The sequence below is a fragment of the Humulus lupulus genome, chromosome 1 (genome assembly GCF_963169125.1).
Source record: "Humulus lupulus chromosome 1, drHumLupu1.1, whole genome shotgun sequence".
Classification (NCBI taxonomy): Eukaryota; Viridiplantae; Streptophyta; class Magnoliopsida; order Rosales; family Cannabaceae; genus Humulus; species Humulus lupulus.
This window is the reverse complement of record NC_084793.1, coordinates 57,686,892-57,703,919: the sequence shown is the minus strand read 5'-3', so window position 1 is coordinate 57,703,919 and position 17,028 is coordinate 57,686,892. Positions and strand designations below refer to the sequence as shown.

The 17,028-nt window shown below is 32.8% G+C and overlaps 1 long non-coding RNA gene and 1 pseudogene across 1 annotated transcript; both read left to right on the top strand.

The window, feature by feature from the left end:
- The first annotated feature begins 1,329 nt into the window (after window positions 1-1,329).
- LOC133831323 (DNA polymerase delta catalytic subunit-like) lies at window positions 1,330-3,205 on the top strand (annotated as a pseudogene).
- Window positions 3,206-7,806: 4,601 nt separating this feature from the next.
- LOC133831274 (uncharacterized) lies at window positions 7,807-9,392 on the top strand. Its single transcript, XR_009892479.1, has 3 exons — window positions 7,807-7,886; window positions 8,002-8,163; window positions 8,273-9,392. It is a non-coding gene; the product is annotated as an uncharacterized LOC133831274 (long non-coding RNA).
- The last annotated feature ends 7,636 nt before the right edge of the window (window positions 9,393-17,028 follow it).

The window sequence follows — 17,028 nt, the reverse complement described above, 5'->3', positions numbered from 1 at the left end:
GGGTGGGTGGCTCAGTCTCGTGGAGGGGTGGGTGGCTCAATCTCACTGAGGGGGTGGGTGGCTCGGTCTCGCAGAGAGGTTGTAGCTGGCTCGGTCTTGCAAAGGAGTCCGAGCCCCCTCTTCTTTCTTCTTGAAATTTTGGTAAAATATGAATCTCTCTAATTAAATTATTTATTTATTATATCTTCTTGAGGTGCAATTCTTCTCCTGACATACATTTCTTGTGTTTGGTTGATTCAGACTACCTTCTATATGAAGTTGTTTGAAGGTGGTAAGTTGGACCATAAAGTTATGGTGAAAGCTGGTTGTCAAAACTATTTCCACACCCCATGGGAATCAAAGAAAGGTGATGTCTATGAAAGGCAAACTTATTACAAATTTGACAAGCGTATTTCCCGTTATAGAGGAGAGACAAGAAGTACTCAGCAAAGAAGCCACCTTTTTGATAGAAATGAATGGATTATTGAAGAGGTCATGACTCAAATAGTTGCAGTGTACCCTGGTTAGTGTTTTGTTTTTCTCCCTTTTTTCTCTCCATTTATACTTTTGATTTTGGTGCTGATACTAATAATATTGAATCTATACCCATATCCTCCTCGATATCAAGATATTCTTACAAATTCTGCTCATTCAATGGTAGACACTTCTTCTGTGTGATTTTTAGCTGTATTATTTTCAATTGTCCCCCCACCCCCCAAAATTTCAACTGTAATTGTTAGCTAACTGCTTCATTTTATTTGCTCCTTGCAGAGAGCCCAGGATCTTGCAAATATTACTTCTTATTGAGAATGGGTGTTATTTGGGTATCTTGTTTGTCCAGATGAGCTGCTTCGTGTTAAAATGTTAACCAATATGATTAAACAGCATGAACGATGGTGTATATTGCTCTCATAGTTATAATTTCACAATTTAAAATGCATAAGCACTTTTTTTCCTTTGTACAATTACGAACGCATATAGGCACATGTTTCTGCCATACAATCAACATATAATGTCCCCTATTAATATAAATTAGAAAACCATTACTGAGAACAAAATAATTTAAGCTAAAATGCAAGATAAGATCAGTTAATGATGCAAAGATTCACACATGGTAAAAGGTTCAATACTATGCATTACCATTTGAAAATGAAAATAGCATTTGGCTGGTTGCCTTTGACTTATAGACAATATCTGAACAAACTAAAGTTGTTATACTATATAACGAAAATAATTTCATATGCACACACACATGTAATCTATTAAGGTTTACCATACCAATTTTACCGCATAAAGAAAAATTATTTCCTATTGGAAAGCAATAAATCTTATTTTCTATGTTTATGCATGGAATTTGTATGTTCAAGTGGCTTGAGTTAAATTTATGAATATTATCATAGTCTTGTACTTTTTGGTAAACCCTTCCAATGAGAATTACTTTTAAAGATGAGTTCATCTAAATTTTTGTGATTTTCATTTATAGGACATAGTGTGTGCTGTAATGTTCATGGCTTTGAGCCATACTTCTACATCAGCTACCCTCCAGGAATGAGACCTGATGATATATCCAACTTTCATCAAATTTTGGAGGTATTTGGATTTAACACTTAACCTATTTAGAATGTTATTTTTAGTGTGTTCCTTATTGTGATTAGTTATACTAGAAACTATGTATTATATGGTGATTCAGGGAAGGATGAAGGAGGCTAATAGGAACAGTAAGGCACCTAAGTTCATCCGTCGTATTGAGATGGTCCAGAAAAATAGCATAATGTACTACCAGCAGCAGCAGTCTTACCCTTTTCTCAAAATTGTTGTTGCTCTACCAACAATGGTTACAAGCTGTCGTGGTATAGCGTTGCTTTTATTCTTATGCAGTTAATACAGATGTAAATTGTTGGCTTTTATTTATTTTTTTTTTAATAAAAAAAATTTGTATTGCTACTTTGAGGAAGTGGCTAGTGTACTATCATGCAATAGTCCCTATATAACGCTTTTGATTATTTTTTTAGTTGTGTGGTATTTTTAGTCCTTTAATGATTTTTTAAATTGGCATTTATGGGACCAAATGGGTTTTTTCTTCTTTTCCGTGCAAATTTTTGATGTGTGCTATCACCTTCTTTTCCAGGCTTGTGATTAACTGCTATATATGATTTATGCTGTTTTCCAGCCTAATGTTTCAAATTAATTAGCAGGAATACTTGACAGAGGAGTACAAATTGATGGACTGGGTATGAAGAGCTTCATGACATATGAAAGCAATGTTCTATTTGCTCTTCTCTTTATGATTGATTGCAACATAGTTGGTGGCAACTGGATTGAAGTACCTGTTGGAAAATATAAGCAGATAGCTAAACATTTGTCATACTGTCAGCTAGAGTTTGATTGCCTGTATCCTTATAGATGTGAGGAGCACTTATACTTCACATGTAATTTTTTTCTTTCTTTGTTCACTTTGTATACGAATGTTACTGTAGCCGCAAGACTTCAAGTGCTTTAGATGGTACTTAGCTTGTGATTATTAAGATAATTATGCTTACCTATTACCTTCCTGGTGTGGTCACAAGAATAATAGCATTGATGATTAATTTTGGTCCCTAAAAGGGGCTGAAAATGTGGGGTACATAGATTTACTAGAGAGACAGGTTTGACAGGGATTTCTTCAAAGTTGTAAATTAGTTCATCGTAATGATGATTAGTTTATGTTGAGGTTATAGGGTGAAGTTGTTTTGGAAATGTGGTGGTGCTTTTTGGGTTGTGGCACAAATCTTGAAATATACGCCAAGTTGGAAGGACAATTTTGATTTGTTTATTTAGTTTTTAGTTCTTTCTCTAATTTGTTTATTTAGTTTTAATTGAAATTTTTACTTTCTTGTCTTTATATTTTTTTTTCTGAAAAAAAGATTATTTTTTTTCCTAGATAAACATTTCCTTTACAAATTTCTTTAGATATTCAAAACTTATCAGTCATGCACCAAAAGGATAATTTTCCAAGATGGCTCCATTTCACATACTGAGTTTTGACATTGAATGTGCTGGTCGTAAAGGTCATTTTCCCGAGCCTGGCCATGATCCTGTTATCTAGGTCGGACATGTTCATGTGTTATAGTTTATATAAAATTTATTGACTTTTAATTATTTATTTTAAATTTTTTTATTGGTCATTCTGTTTATAAGAAAAATGATAACTGATATTGCTCTTTTATTTGTAGATTGCAAATCTGTTAACTTTACAGGGAAATACTAAGCCATTAATCTGTAATGTCATGACCCTTAAGTCATGTTCTCCTATAGTTGGTGTCGACGTGATGGCCTTCGATACAGAAAGAGAAGTCTTGCTAGCTTGGGGGGTATTAGTTTTGCATTGCTTTTCTTTTATGAAAATGAAAAGTGTTTGTTAATACTGTTAAGGTGCATTTGTTATGAATCTGTTCTCAATATTTATATCTTATTTTCCATACTTTTAGGGATTTTCATTTATAGGTTCCTTTTCATTTCACTCTTATGGTGGGAGCTCTAGCTTTAGAAAACTATTTCTCTTGCCATAGTGAAACATAATTTTCATTCTAGTCTGGAAAAGCAATCAGACCAGCAAGCAAGTTTTGGGGATTAACTTGAACTTGATCCCACCAAGCAAGTTTTGGGGATTTATGCTGGGATATTAGGGCACACATGTGTGTGTGCATATGAAATTATTTTCGTTATATATTATAACAACTTTAGTTTGTTCAGATATTGTCTATAAGTCAAAGGCAACCAGCCAAATTCTATTTTCATTTTCCAATGGTAATGCATAGTATTGAACCTTTTACCATGTGTGATTCTTTGCATCATTAACTGATATTATCTTGCATTTTAGCTTAAATTATTTTGTTCTCAGTAATGGTTTTCTAATTTATATTAATTGGGGACATTATACACCATCTGAACAAACTAGCATCGATATTGCTATGGTAAACCTTAATAGATTACATTTCTTGATTGTAAAAATAAATTTGGTGATTCGTTGATAAACTTCTAGATAATTTTACAAAAAAATGTATTATTTTATCATTCACAATCATGAGCATAGCTGCAAGGTTCTTTGTGTTGGAGCAAAATCCTCTGCTGGTTCGGTCCCTGAAAAACTCCTGTAATTGATTCCAAAGGTGATGCTTTTAATGTTTCTGGCTGATTCATTATGTAATACATAAGCAGCAAATGGAGGTTTATTCTTTCCGTGTCCATGCTTGTGCTTGAAAGTTTTATTTGGAGCTCTGGTGCCTATACTAATGTGTTGTTGTCAAAATTTTCAGGACTGTGGTTGGAAAGGATGGGGTGAGATATCTTATGGAGGATATGAATGTGCTAAACGTGCAACTGACTCTTTTTATTAACATATTTACTAATTTGCTAAGTGCAATGTCCCTGTTTCTATAAGTTTTCCACTTTCATTTTTCGCTTTAAGGGGAAATGAGTTGTTTTCCTTAAGCAACTCTCATATTGGTTTCTTCTCGTTACTGGTGATCTTTTGGCAATTTTCTTATCTCATAATTTTTAAACATTTTTGTTTTTGGACTTGCATTTCTGAGCACTGAGATATATAAATGATAAGAAGGCATAATTTTGTAAGTGTATTTTTTATTTGTCTTGGCTTATTTTTTTTTGGATTTGAAATGGGAAAGAACTAAAATTGTTTGATAGCCAAAGACAGAATAATCTATATATACATACATATACTATATATATACATACATATACTATATATATATACTATAGTACTCTCTTGCATATCCTCAAAGTTGGTTTGCCATAGATTTTGATGGCTAGAATTTGCCACTGATATGAATTGCTATGTGTTTTTTGACTTTGGATTGAAGTTTTAGTGCCATATTGTGGATACGTTCCTCTGTTTTCATGTGATTTATTTTTTATGCATCTGGTTTAAATTTCAATTCTATTACTATTGATCCTAAATTAAGTTTATGATTTCATGGGTTGTGTTGAAATGCCTATTCTCAAGTGTTCCCTCATTTGCTTCTGCCTTATTTTTGTGCATGCATATTTAATGCTTATTTCTATTCCTGCTTGTTAATTTATTGGAACATATATAATACAGTACTAATTGAATATATATATTGTTCTGAGAACACTCCTTGCACTCATGCCCATGGTATATATAGTTTCTCATTGTTTTAAACATTGATTTATGTTTTTGCTTGTGTATTTCTCTCTTGTTTTGGACATTTAGCATTAGCTAGTTAGATTAAGTTTATTTTTCATTAAAAATATTAATTTATAATAGAAAAACTTGTTTTAAATAATTGGGTGAATCTTTTATAATGTTATCTAATGGTGATCATATTTTATTTTCTCTGTTTATGACATTTTAAATATATTTTTTCTTCTTCTATTTGTTTAGTGTACATTATTCTATATTAAAAATATCCCCTTTCCATTTTCTTTATTGTGATTTTAAAATAAATTGTAGAAGTTATGGAAGGATTGGTGCCAATTACCATTTAGCTTTCATTCATATTTGGGCTTGCAGCAATATTGAAATAACAACCACATGGAACTAATGATTTGATCTGACCCAATGATTTTGATCCCTTATTGGGGTTCTTTTGGTGCACTTTTCATCAACTAAAACTTGTTATGGATTCACTTATATGGGTATTTTGGCTAACAGTAAGCAATATTGAAGAAACTGGGCTAAAACCTTTAATTGATTAAAATGCTAAAGAAATTTTTCAGGTGCATTTTTTTTATTATTGTTTTTCTATATGATTATGTTGGATAATAAGCAAGTGTAGATAATTCTCTTATCTTGTTGGTACATATTGACAGAGTTTCAAGTTCTGCAATCAATTCTTCTAAACATGCATTTTGACCATTGAGCATACAAACACATTTCACAACCTGTTTTAAGTGGCATATTTTGGTTCTTTAGCAGTTGGTTTATATGGTAGTACATCATGTACCCCACTTTTTCTCTGCTTTTTCCCTGAAAGTTTAGGAGTTATTTTAATTTCAACTTAATGGAAAGTGGCTTGCTAAGCGAGACTTTGATAATTTTGACAATGTGCAGGTATATTGAGATAAATTTCTATGGAGCAATACTAGACAAGTGCCCTACCAGCTGTCATGTTCTTCTTCTCTGTGTGTTTCTCAAAATCTCATCTATGGTTTTTAGTTTTCAGTTTCATATTAATAAATATATATATTTGTTGAAATACATGTGTTTATTGTTTGTACTATATACATTTACATATAAATATATATTATACTATTGTTGGAAAGGAAGGGAAGATGGCAGATTTTTATGATTTTCCCTCTTAAATGTATTAAATTTAGGTATATGCAATTCATAGATTGAATATTACTTTAAATTAAAGTCGTGGCTTATGCATGCATGATGAATAATTAGAATAGGTCTTATCCCCTTATTCTTGTGTGCAGGGTATTGACTCAAAGCATCAGACCTCTCTCTTATACATTCTTAAGAAAAGCAAACTATGACTAAATAGTTGTACCTATGGTAGGTAAGTTTTCTTTTTCCCAAATTTAGTATTTAGTAGTCCTTCTGCTTTTATGGATTCTTGTTCATCTAATGCCTGCTCTGCTACTTTGTTTTGCAGAAAATCAGCAAATCAGTAAATAAATTAATGTTTTGTAGTTTCATTTTCCTTGTGAATAATTTTGGTTGTGTGGTGCTTGACTTGTGTATTAATTTTATTGTAGGTTCATTATGAGTTTAATACATCGATGGGTACTGGACTTCTTGCATGGTAAAGAACATTTTATTTCTAATCTTTTGATGTTGTTGCAATGGTCTCCTTTTGCGACAGAAGCAGAGCTTCTGAAGTAAGTAAGCTTTTACATAATCATTATCTTATTCTTTTCTACTCATTTGCTTGTTCCTTTTTTAACACACGCGTACTGATTTTATTTCTAACTTTTACTTGCATGATACTAATTTCTTCACTGTGAACTTTTGTTAGGGTAAGATGTGATAGATCCCTTCACTATACGAGGTTGTTAGGGTAAGATGCACTACTATAAAACTGATTTGCAATGTTATTTAAGTTATTTTGATTCGGATATGGCTTTGTACCACTGTTTTTTTTTTTTTTTTTGTATCGATTGTTCTATAACCTTTGATTCTGTTTATATGATCAGCTTCAGTGGTAAAACTACTAAAAAGTATCATGTAGTATATATAAATTTTGTTGTCTAAATTATTTAATTTTCTTGCTCTGTTAGGCTCTGATCTGATATGTGTGCTGATTATTGCTATTCATATATGGACTAAACAAGTCTCTTTTAGAAATGTGGTGTAAATCCTACACCCTTAAAGAACAACAAAACAAGAAAGAGTAATCAGCAAAACAAGAAAGAGTAATGCAGAAACATAGAATAAAAAATGATAAGACTTTAAAACAAAAAATACACCAAACACATTACTTGGTTCAACTCAATTAAAAGCATACATCCAAGTTAGAATAGCCCCAAATAATGGCTTATTAGACTTTATTCTTTCTTGAGTACCAAGTATAAAATTACACAAAGGGAGACTTACTCCATGTACAAACACTATAAAAATGCTTTAAAAAACAGAACAAAAAAACGCTGAAAAAATTCTCTACTGATTCTCTCTTATTTTATTGTTCATCTGAAAATTCCCTAGATCTTTCTTGATAGGTCACTTATTTTATTGAACTAAAACATATAAGTATTTATCTTAGTTTCCATTTTCTTCTTTTGAAGTTTTCAATGTATCATTTAAGAAAAGACTGTAACTTTGTTGTTGTGGTGGCAAGAACTTTTACTCTGTTCTGGGATAGCTCTCTCAGCTCAGTATGCTTGGGCTTTTGTTGGCTTATCAGTCACAGAAGTGATCACTGCAAGCATAACAGTTGTTATAGGTCCTTTCTTTCATTCTCTCTCTCTCTCTGACCATTTCTAAATGTTGATGTTTGTCTGTGTTGCTCTTATAGATACTGAATTTTTTTCTTTTGTTGCGATCTTTAATGATGACAGGAACAACCTTGAATTACTTTTTAGACAATAGAATTAATAGAGCGGAGATCCTTTTCCCTGGTGTGGCTGCTTCTTGGTTGCAGTTTGCCTTGCTTCTACTGTCCACTCATCTAATGCAGCTGATAATAAAGAAAAGCTTGAAGGTTTTTAATCTAAAGAAGGGTATGTTTCATTCATTAAATGTTAAGGTTATCAAAGAATTATCTTGTTTCCAGGTGACATTCTTCTTTCTTTTTATTAGAAAGAGTTCTTTTTTCTAACTTTATTTTAGTTTTATTGTAGAAATTGGGCTAAACCTTATATTAAAGATGCTAAACAAGTTTCCAGGTGCATTTTTATTTTATTGTTTTTCTTTATGATTTTGTTGTATAAGAAGTCAAAGTGTGATTCTGTTTTTATTCTTTAATTTTTTTGGGGATATATTGATAGAATTTAGAGTTCTGGAATCAATTCTTCCTCACATACTTTTTGATCATTGAGAATGATATATTTTTTATCTTGATACATTTCACAAACCTTGTTTTAAGTTGCATGTTTTGTTGCTTCAGTCGTTGTTTTGCATGGTAGTACATCTTGCTATATGATAACTCTAGGATTTAGAGTTATTTTCACATCTTTAAACTTAATTTTTGAACCAAACAAAAGAGTAATGAGTTTTTATTTCTTGTAATTGTGTTCAATTTAGTGTGTCTGTGTAGCTAGGGACCTTGTGTTTGCATTGTCATATTTTTCAGTGTTTTTATGTAAATTTCTGTGTTGTATTAATCAGGAAAGGAAACTTGCAAAATTTGAGAAAGGGAACTTTGGAATCAAAAAGGGAGCAACGAATTCTGAAAGGGGCTTGATGCTGCTTCAATGCTGTAGCATCACCGTAGCATCGGGCAGAGCCAGGAAGGAAACGTGACAACTGCGAGCTGGACTTAATGAGGCATAAGTGGCACTGAGGTGGCGAGAGTATTGTACAATTAAGTCAGCTAGGTGATGTGGCACGTGGAGGACAAGGTGGGAATTGACTTGCTAATTAGGGTACTATACCCTGCTGTTTCGTCAAGTTTTGGAGTTATTACAAATTTAATTTAAACTTTATATGCTTACAGGTGGAAACTAGCTTAAGTCTTATGTTCTTAATAATAAAAGGACTTTTTTTTTACAATGTGCAGGTATATTGAGATGATTTCTTTGGAGCAATTCTTGACAACATTTGTAGTTGAGGCCTTTAGAATGGAAGAATGTATTTCACTAATTTTTGTATACATTTCTTGTTTTGTATTTAGTGATAAAGGAATCTGAATTGGGCATAAATTATGTTGTAATATGATTTCTTAAGCCTAGACTAGTAGACTAAATATTATAATTACATTTGAGTAATTAATAAAAATCTATTTATGTTACCTTATTTGGCTTCAACTTTCATATTTGTTTTCCTAGTTTTGTGTAAGTAAAAAAAGATTATGTTTCTCTAAGCTAATATAACACATGTGTTATACTAAAGTGTAGTATAACACAAAAAATGTGTTATACTAAAGTCTAGTATAACACAAAAAATGTGTTATACTAACGTGTAGTATAACACAAAAAAAGTGTTATCCTAAAGTATAGCATAACACAAATTTATAATTATTGAAATGTGTTATATAATCGACTATAAATAACATAATTAAGCACTTATCTATTTATTAAAATAACACAGAAATTGTGTTATCGTTGACAGTATAATAACACATCTGTATAACAATGATAAAGTGTTATGTAAAGTACCCTGACCTATGATAACATAGTCGGTCTTAACACATCAAAAAGTGTTATGGTATGTTTTGATAACACATTTTTGGTGTTATTAAAAGCATTTTTTCATGTAGTGTGGGTGTTATTCGAGTCTTAATTGCAAGCACGAAAGTATTTGTCTCCGAAGATTGAGTTCGATGAAACCACCAGCTGAGGAGGAGGCTGACCGAAATAACAAGCTCGAATGTATGTCGATCTCAAAAGCGCGTTAACCTTGGATTCGAGATCAGTAACGCGTTTTGCGCATGATAGTTGTTAGGAAATCCCTATTCCTTAGGTATTCATTGTTATCAGATATTAAATCTCAATTATCATGCGATATTATGTAATTAATGTATATATTTACATTTATTTCAACTTTGAATAATTGATTGTAACTTCCCTAAGTCAGTGGAAGATATTCTCTAACCATGCTTATAAATAGCCTGGTATTTTTCATTTGGATACACGCAAATCTTATACTGAAAATGCTATGTTGAATTGCTCTGAGAAAGTTTTGAGATAGTATTACGAATCAATAATATTGACTCATGGATTAGGCAAATTTTAACTGCTGAACCACGTAAAAATCCTACTGTTCTTTTCTTCTTTTCTGAATATTTGTTTAGTGCTCTTCAAATTTAAGTTGACAAAAAACAACATCAACAACTTATTTGTAAATACATGCCTTCTTCCAAGTTCACTGAATTCTTATTGTTTGACAAAAACGAAACAAAACATAATAGATACAAAACAAGAAATTATAAAATGAAGAAATTGAACTCCACCATAGGCACCAAAGGCCAAGACTATTGATTATGAATCCTAGGGCACAATTGAATAACCTATCTTTAGATCAATGATACCAAAAGATATGAGACTATTGATTATGTTCTTGGTTGTTGACTTCTAAACAACTAAACACTATTGTTTATAAAAATTAATTATAAAAAAATATAATAATATGAAATAATTAACTAACAACTATTTTCTAATATACATGGAATAGTTACTTATTCAAATTTCTTGAAACTTAACTGCTAAAAAACGTTTTCTGAAAAGAAAGAAAAAAACTATTTGAAAACCTAAATCAATCACATCAACTAATAGATATCATTTTTCTTGGAACTAGAGTTGTTTATCGGAGAATACTTATCATCATTTTGATATCAATACAAGACTTAAACTTTTTTTAAAAGACAAAACCCTAAACCAAGTGCAAGTCTCCGGTCAAAAATTCAAGACCACAACAAATCCCTAAACTAATGCCTAAATCAAAGAATATCAAGAGTGAATAGATCATAGACTCATAGAAAATGATATTATTAAAGTTAAAACTTCAGAAAAGATGAACATAGACTGAACATACAGAGGCATTTTCCGGTGACGTCAACAGAAACTAAGGCAAAAGAATACTGCAACAACAACAGAGATCCGTGAATGTCGGAACGAGAGAGAGAAATCTGTGAGACTTGCAATTATTTAGATAATTCGTTCCTAAAATACTAAGGCAAGTTTCCTAACACTCCTCATTATTATTTATTATAATTTCAAATCTACCAGGACACCATCTATGTTATCATCAAAATAGAATAATAAATCATCCTCTTCATGTTGCTCAGTAGAAGCCTTTTGCCTCTTTATTTTGTTGGGACTTGCAAATTATGACCACATTCTTTGCACTATGTTGGGAGAGACTAGATAGATACTAGATCAAGAATACAATATAAAAAACTAAAAAAAAGAGATGAAAAATCAAATGTGAACGAAAATCTGAATATATAAAAGGCTTGGAACCATATAATAAAACATTTTTTTCAGATTGAATGGTTATATATTCATTTGCTACCATGTGTTTTATCAAAATACAAATTTGGTACCCTCTCTTTTTTATAATTATCAATCGATATCCTATATTTACAAAAAATGCATAGTTTGGTACCCTTTGTGTGTTTACATATTTAAAATTCTAAGATTACCCCACATTTTAGTGATTTATTTTATTTTTAATTATTTTATTATTTTTAAATGATTTAAATATATTTTCAGAATTCACAAAATAAAATAAATGTTTAACTAAAACTTTTAAATAATTTCAATAAAAAATATTATTTTTAAAATAAATTTAATTAATTAAAAAAATTGGAATTTAAAATTTTAAAAATTAATTAAAATCTTATTAATTAACTTTAAATAAACCTAAATTTTAATTTAATTAATGAAAAAAAACACATATTTCACCCAATCTCACCAACACCATCTCACTTCCCCACCCTCCTATTCTCACCCACGTTTTTTTTTTCAAAGTTGGATTGATTTGTTAATTAAACTAAAATTATGTTTATTTAATTTTACATAATAAGATTTAATTAGTTTTTTCATTTTAATTAAAATATTTTTGTTTATTAAAATTATTTTAAATTTTTAATTAAACATTTATTTTATTTTATGAATTATGATAATATATTTAAATCATTTAAAAATAATAAAACAATTGAAATCAAATAAATCATTAAAATGAGGGGTGATATGGGAATATTAAAAATTTTAATGCAAGAAAGGGTACCAAAATATGTAGTTTTTGCAAACAGAGAGTATCGATTGATAATTATTAGAAACAGAGGGTACAAAGTTTATATTTCAATAAAACACAGGGTACCAAATGAACATTTACCCTTATCAAAAATTAAAGTTAAATAGGTCAATCAAAAATATCTATAACATACAATTTCAATTTAATAATAATTAAGGTCCTTTTTTCTCATATTTTTATTCTACTTAATTAATTAATTTATGGTTATTAATTAATTAATGTAAAAGTTCATTTTTAAAAATAAAGGGTTCAAATGGGTGATTAGCCAAAACATAAATTTATATATAAATATATATATATATATAATGTAGAGTTGTTACACCCAGATTTCGGGCATGAGGAGTTATGTCCCTGAAATCTGGGCTTGTCAGGTGTGAGCTCGAAATATACACGGTCGTCATATGATCCTTCAGTCGGACTGCTTTGTTGTAAGTAACAACCTCGAAAAGCTCAAGAATGTGTAGCCTCGAATATTCTCTGAGCTCGCAATGGCCATGGTTTGACACTTATGTATATTTTTCTCTGATACATCTCTTGCCTTCAGGCGAGATGGTTTGAGCTCGGGAAGTGTAAGCTCGAATGAGATGACTTCATCAACAGCTACTTGTTCCGAGCATATGCAATGTTAGGCGACGAGCTCATAATCGACTGCTAATCTCGGAGATTTGATGAATCTCATACCGGAGTTAATCAGTTATATGTGAACATATTTATTGTTGTACAATCCCATTGTTCAAGGGATATTATTTAATTTGTTATCCGATCCCACATTTTGTGGGACGTTTCCATGTATGTGGGAAATAATGCATTAAATAGCATTATATTAATTGATTTCCAGAATATCTTCCCGAAATATGATGTAACCTCCTCTATAAATAGAGAAGGAGGCTCCATTTGTAAAGGACTGATTTCTGATTTCTAGGGAGAAAACTCTGGGCAACTATTCTCTTAAAAGTTTCCAGAAAACTCCCAAGTTCTAATAACATAGACTCGTGGACTATGCAAATTTAACTGTTGAACCACGTAAAAATCTTCTTGTGTTCTTCTTTGTTCATTTCCTCCAATATTTTCTTGTTTAATTGCTCTCCTATTTAAGTTGACGAAAAACGGTGTCAACAGTTTGGTGCTTTCATTGATGGTCATTAAATAGTACGTGTGTGAGCCTGTTTAGTCAGAAAGCCTCTCGGATTGGCAATGGCAGCAAATGATCCCAATATTCCTTAGGAGGAAATTTTAGATGATGCTGAGTACCCCTGGCGCCCTAGAAGAAGCTTATGGTGAATTCTGACCCCGATGAGAGGAGTGGATCATCCGACTCTCGGAGGCCACCTGCCCCCAGGGACGACGAGGACATGTACTACAATCCTGAACGATATGTCCCAATAGTGGAACTCGAAAATCGTCAACTGCGAAAACAATTGGCAGAAGCTAAGAAACGGAATGAAGAGCTAGCCAGACTAGCTGCTGAAGCGCAAGCAACTCAGGCCCCACCTCCGCCAGACGTCCAGGCTCCGCCTCTGTGGGACGTTCATGTTCCACTACAAAGGCCTCGGGGACGGACGCGCAAAAATGCAGCTACCGGCAGAGTGGAGCAACCTCCGCCACCAGCAGAGCAGCCTGCTCCGCTGAGACTCTGGAGAAGTAACCAGGCTGGAGAACATGCCAACCCAACCGAGAAGGCACCAGCCGGAGTAGGGAACAACCGAGCCCCCTTGGAGGCTCGGACCTGAAATCCTGGTACCGCGCAGAATGTTGCGAAACCTGATCGAGCAAACTCAGGGCCTTCTAGGCCCCATAATGGATGGCAGCCACCATTGCCAATAAGACACCCGCCATCGCCAATAAGGCACCCCTCTCCAATTCAAAGGGATGCACAACCGACCCATGGTGATAAGGAAAGGCGACCTGGGCGAAGGCGTGGGAATGGGAAAACTGCTAGGGAGCATAGGGGACCCCATCCCACGAGAAGCCAAATGTCTCGATCTCACACTATTGAGACAAGACAACCAGCAAGAAACCCACCTCGAAATAACCATGCTACGAGCCTTGTCAGCGAAGGCTCGGGTGACACCAGGTCTGTAAGTATATACAACCAGGAACGTAGAAACACTGGAAATCGAGGAGATTACCCAGATTTACGGGAGCATCTAAACCATAATCGGGGGCATGATAATCCATCGAATCCAGATCTGAGAGATCATCTTAATGGGCGTAAGCACCCTGCGCCAGGGCGCGGAACTGGAGTTGTAATCAACGATAACCAGTTCCTGCTACTTCAAGTCAGACCCCCCATAGATCTAGTCCAAGAAAGGATTGAGCAATTGGAAAGAGCATTTAGGCTCTTACAAAATGAACGAAGTCGGGAAAGGGACGAAGAATTTGATGAAGAACTCGAGCCCTTTGCCCCGCACATCTCCAGCACCCCGTTTCCTCAAGGATTCAGAATTCCTCATGTTCCACCATTTGATGGAAATTCGGATCCATACAGTCATTTAAGTACATTCAACACAATCATGCGAGCTAGTAATGTGGGCTACGAGCTCAGGTCCATGCTGTTTCCAGCCTCTCTCACGGGACTAGCGAAGAACTGGTTTGAAAAATATAAGAGACATTCGATTGCTTCTTGGGATCAATTATCAAGAGATTTCAAGAAGCAATTCAAAGCTATGGTCGACATTAGGCCTAAGGCATCTGCCTTGACCAATGTCCGACAACAGCCAAATGAAACACTTAAGAGTTACCTCACAAGGTTTAATTTGGAAGTCGCTTGAGCTCGTGATGTCGATGATAGTGGCCATTTAATGGTTGTTCGAGCTGGAGTAATGCCTGGAAGTCCTCTCTAGGAAGATATGCAAAGGAAGCCTGTAAGGTCCTTAACCGAGTTCAATCGACGTGCTTAGAGGTTTTTTAATGTAGAAGAGGCAAGGTCAACATTGAATATGACAACTCAGCCCATAACTACAACAACAAACACAAAATCTGCCTCAACCTCAGCGGATCCTACGACATCAAAACCCCCTGGGGACAACCCTTCTAGAAGAAACAAAAATGAAGGGAATAATCCTGAGGCGGATGGGGGAAAGAAGAAGAAAGGGGAAAGATACTTCTCCGTATACAAGGTGTATACCGAGCTCAATGAGTCTCAGGAAAATATCTACCTGGCTAATGAAAACTATGTCCCTTTCAGACGGCCTGACCCCATGGGAAACCAAAAGACGAAAAGAGACTCCAACAAGCATTGCAGATTCCACAAAGATATCGGACATACAACCGATGAATGCAGACAACTAAAAGATGAGATCGAATGACTGATCTCGAGAGGATATTAAAGGCAGTATGTAAGAAATCAGAACCCCAATCAGGCTTCCACCAGCCAGAGGACAACAACTGCACCACCTGCCCAGAACAGCAACTCTCGAGCAAGGGAAGATGAACAACCCCCTCCGATTGATGGAGAAGATGTCATAACCATCTCGGGGGGACCCCATATTGCAGGATCGGGCAGGAATACCCAGAAATGATATGTGAATGAGTTGAAAACTGGTGACGGGTCTCCCTACGAACCCAAACCCAGAGCTCCAAAACAGCAAAGGGTAGAATCTCAACCCATAACTTTTACTGAGAATAACGCGTCTCATGTATAGTTCCCTCATAATGACTTGCTGGTCATCACCCTTTAGCTCGAAAACAAGAGGGTACACCGAGTTCTGATTGATAACAGGAGCTCGGTAAATATCATTTACAAAGCCACTTTAGAAAATATGGGACTCGCGCTTCAGGACCTAAATATTATTAAATTTATATTAATATACATATTAAATATTTAATTTTGTATTAAATATTATTATAATAATATTCGAATTAATATTAATATAATTAGTAAAAAAATAGGATAATATATTATTATCATAATAATATTTTATAACATTTAAAATTATATTAATATAGTTATTAAATGTCTAATCATGTATTATATATTACTATAATAATGATATTGTGTAACATTTAAATTTGAATTTATATTAATAAAATTACTATATATATATAGCTTTATATTAAATACCATTATAATAATAATATTTTATAATATTGTATTTGAATTTATATTAATATAATTAATAAATTTCTATTTTAGTTAGTTTTAAAAGTATATTTTGTTAAATATTTATAATATTCCTTTAAGATTAACAAAACAAACCGATCTACATGTTTTTTATATAGAAGAGATAAAAATATGTATTATGTGTGTAAAATTTGAAAATCCAATATTTTAAAGTCTGGTAATTTTAAAACAAAACTTCAGCTAGTATTTTTTGTAAATAAAATTATTTTTACAAGACAGACGTAATTGGTCCTTGAAATTATATACAACTATAGACAAAAATTTGATTACCATCTTTTGTAACTCAGATACGTTAAAACGTAATTTTATTCTAGAACAATATTTATATACTATCAAAACTGATGATATATATTTCTTAAAAAAAACTCATGATATATATGTCCAAATTACACTAAGTATAACTTTTCTTTCAACTTTTTACGAAAAATATGGAAATTTGATCTTTCTCAATAAATAAATACATATTTTTTTAGTTTTTGTTTTTACTTTTTTTTATTCTTATTTTTTTTTTAAAAAATACGTACTCAAATTTTCAGACATACGATTT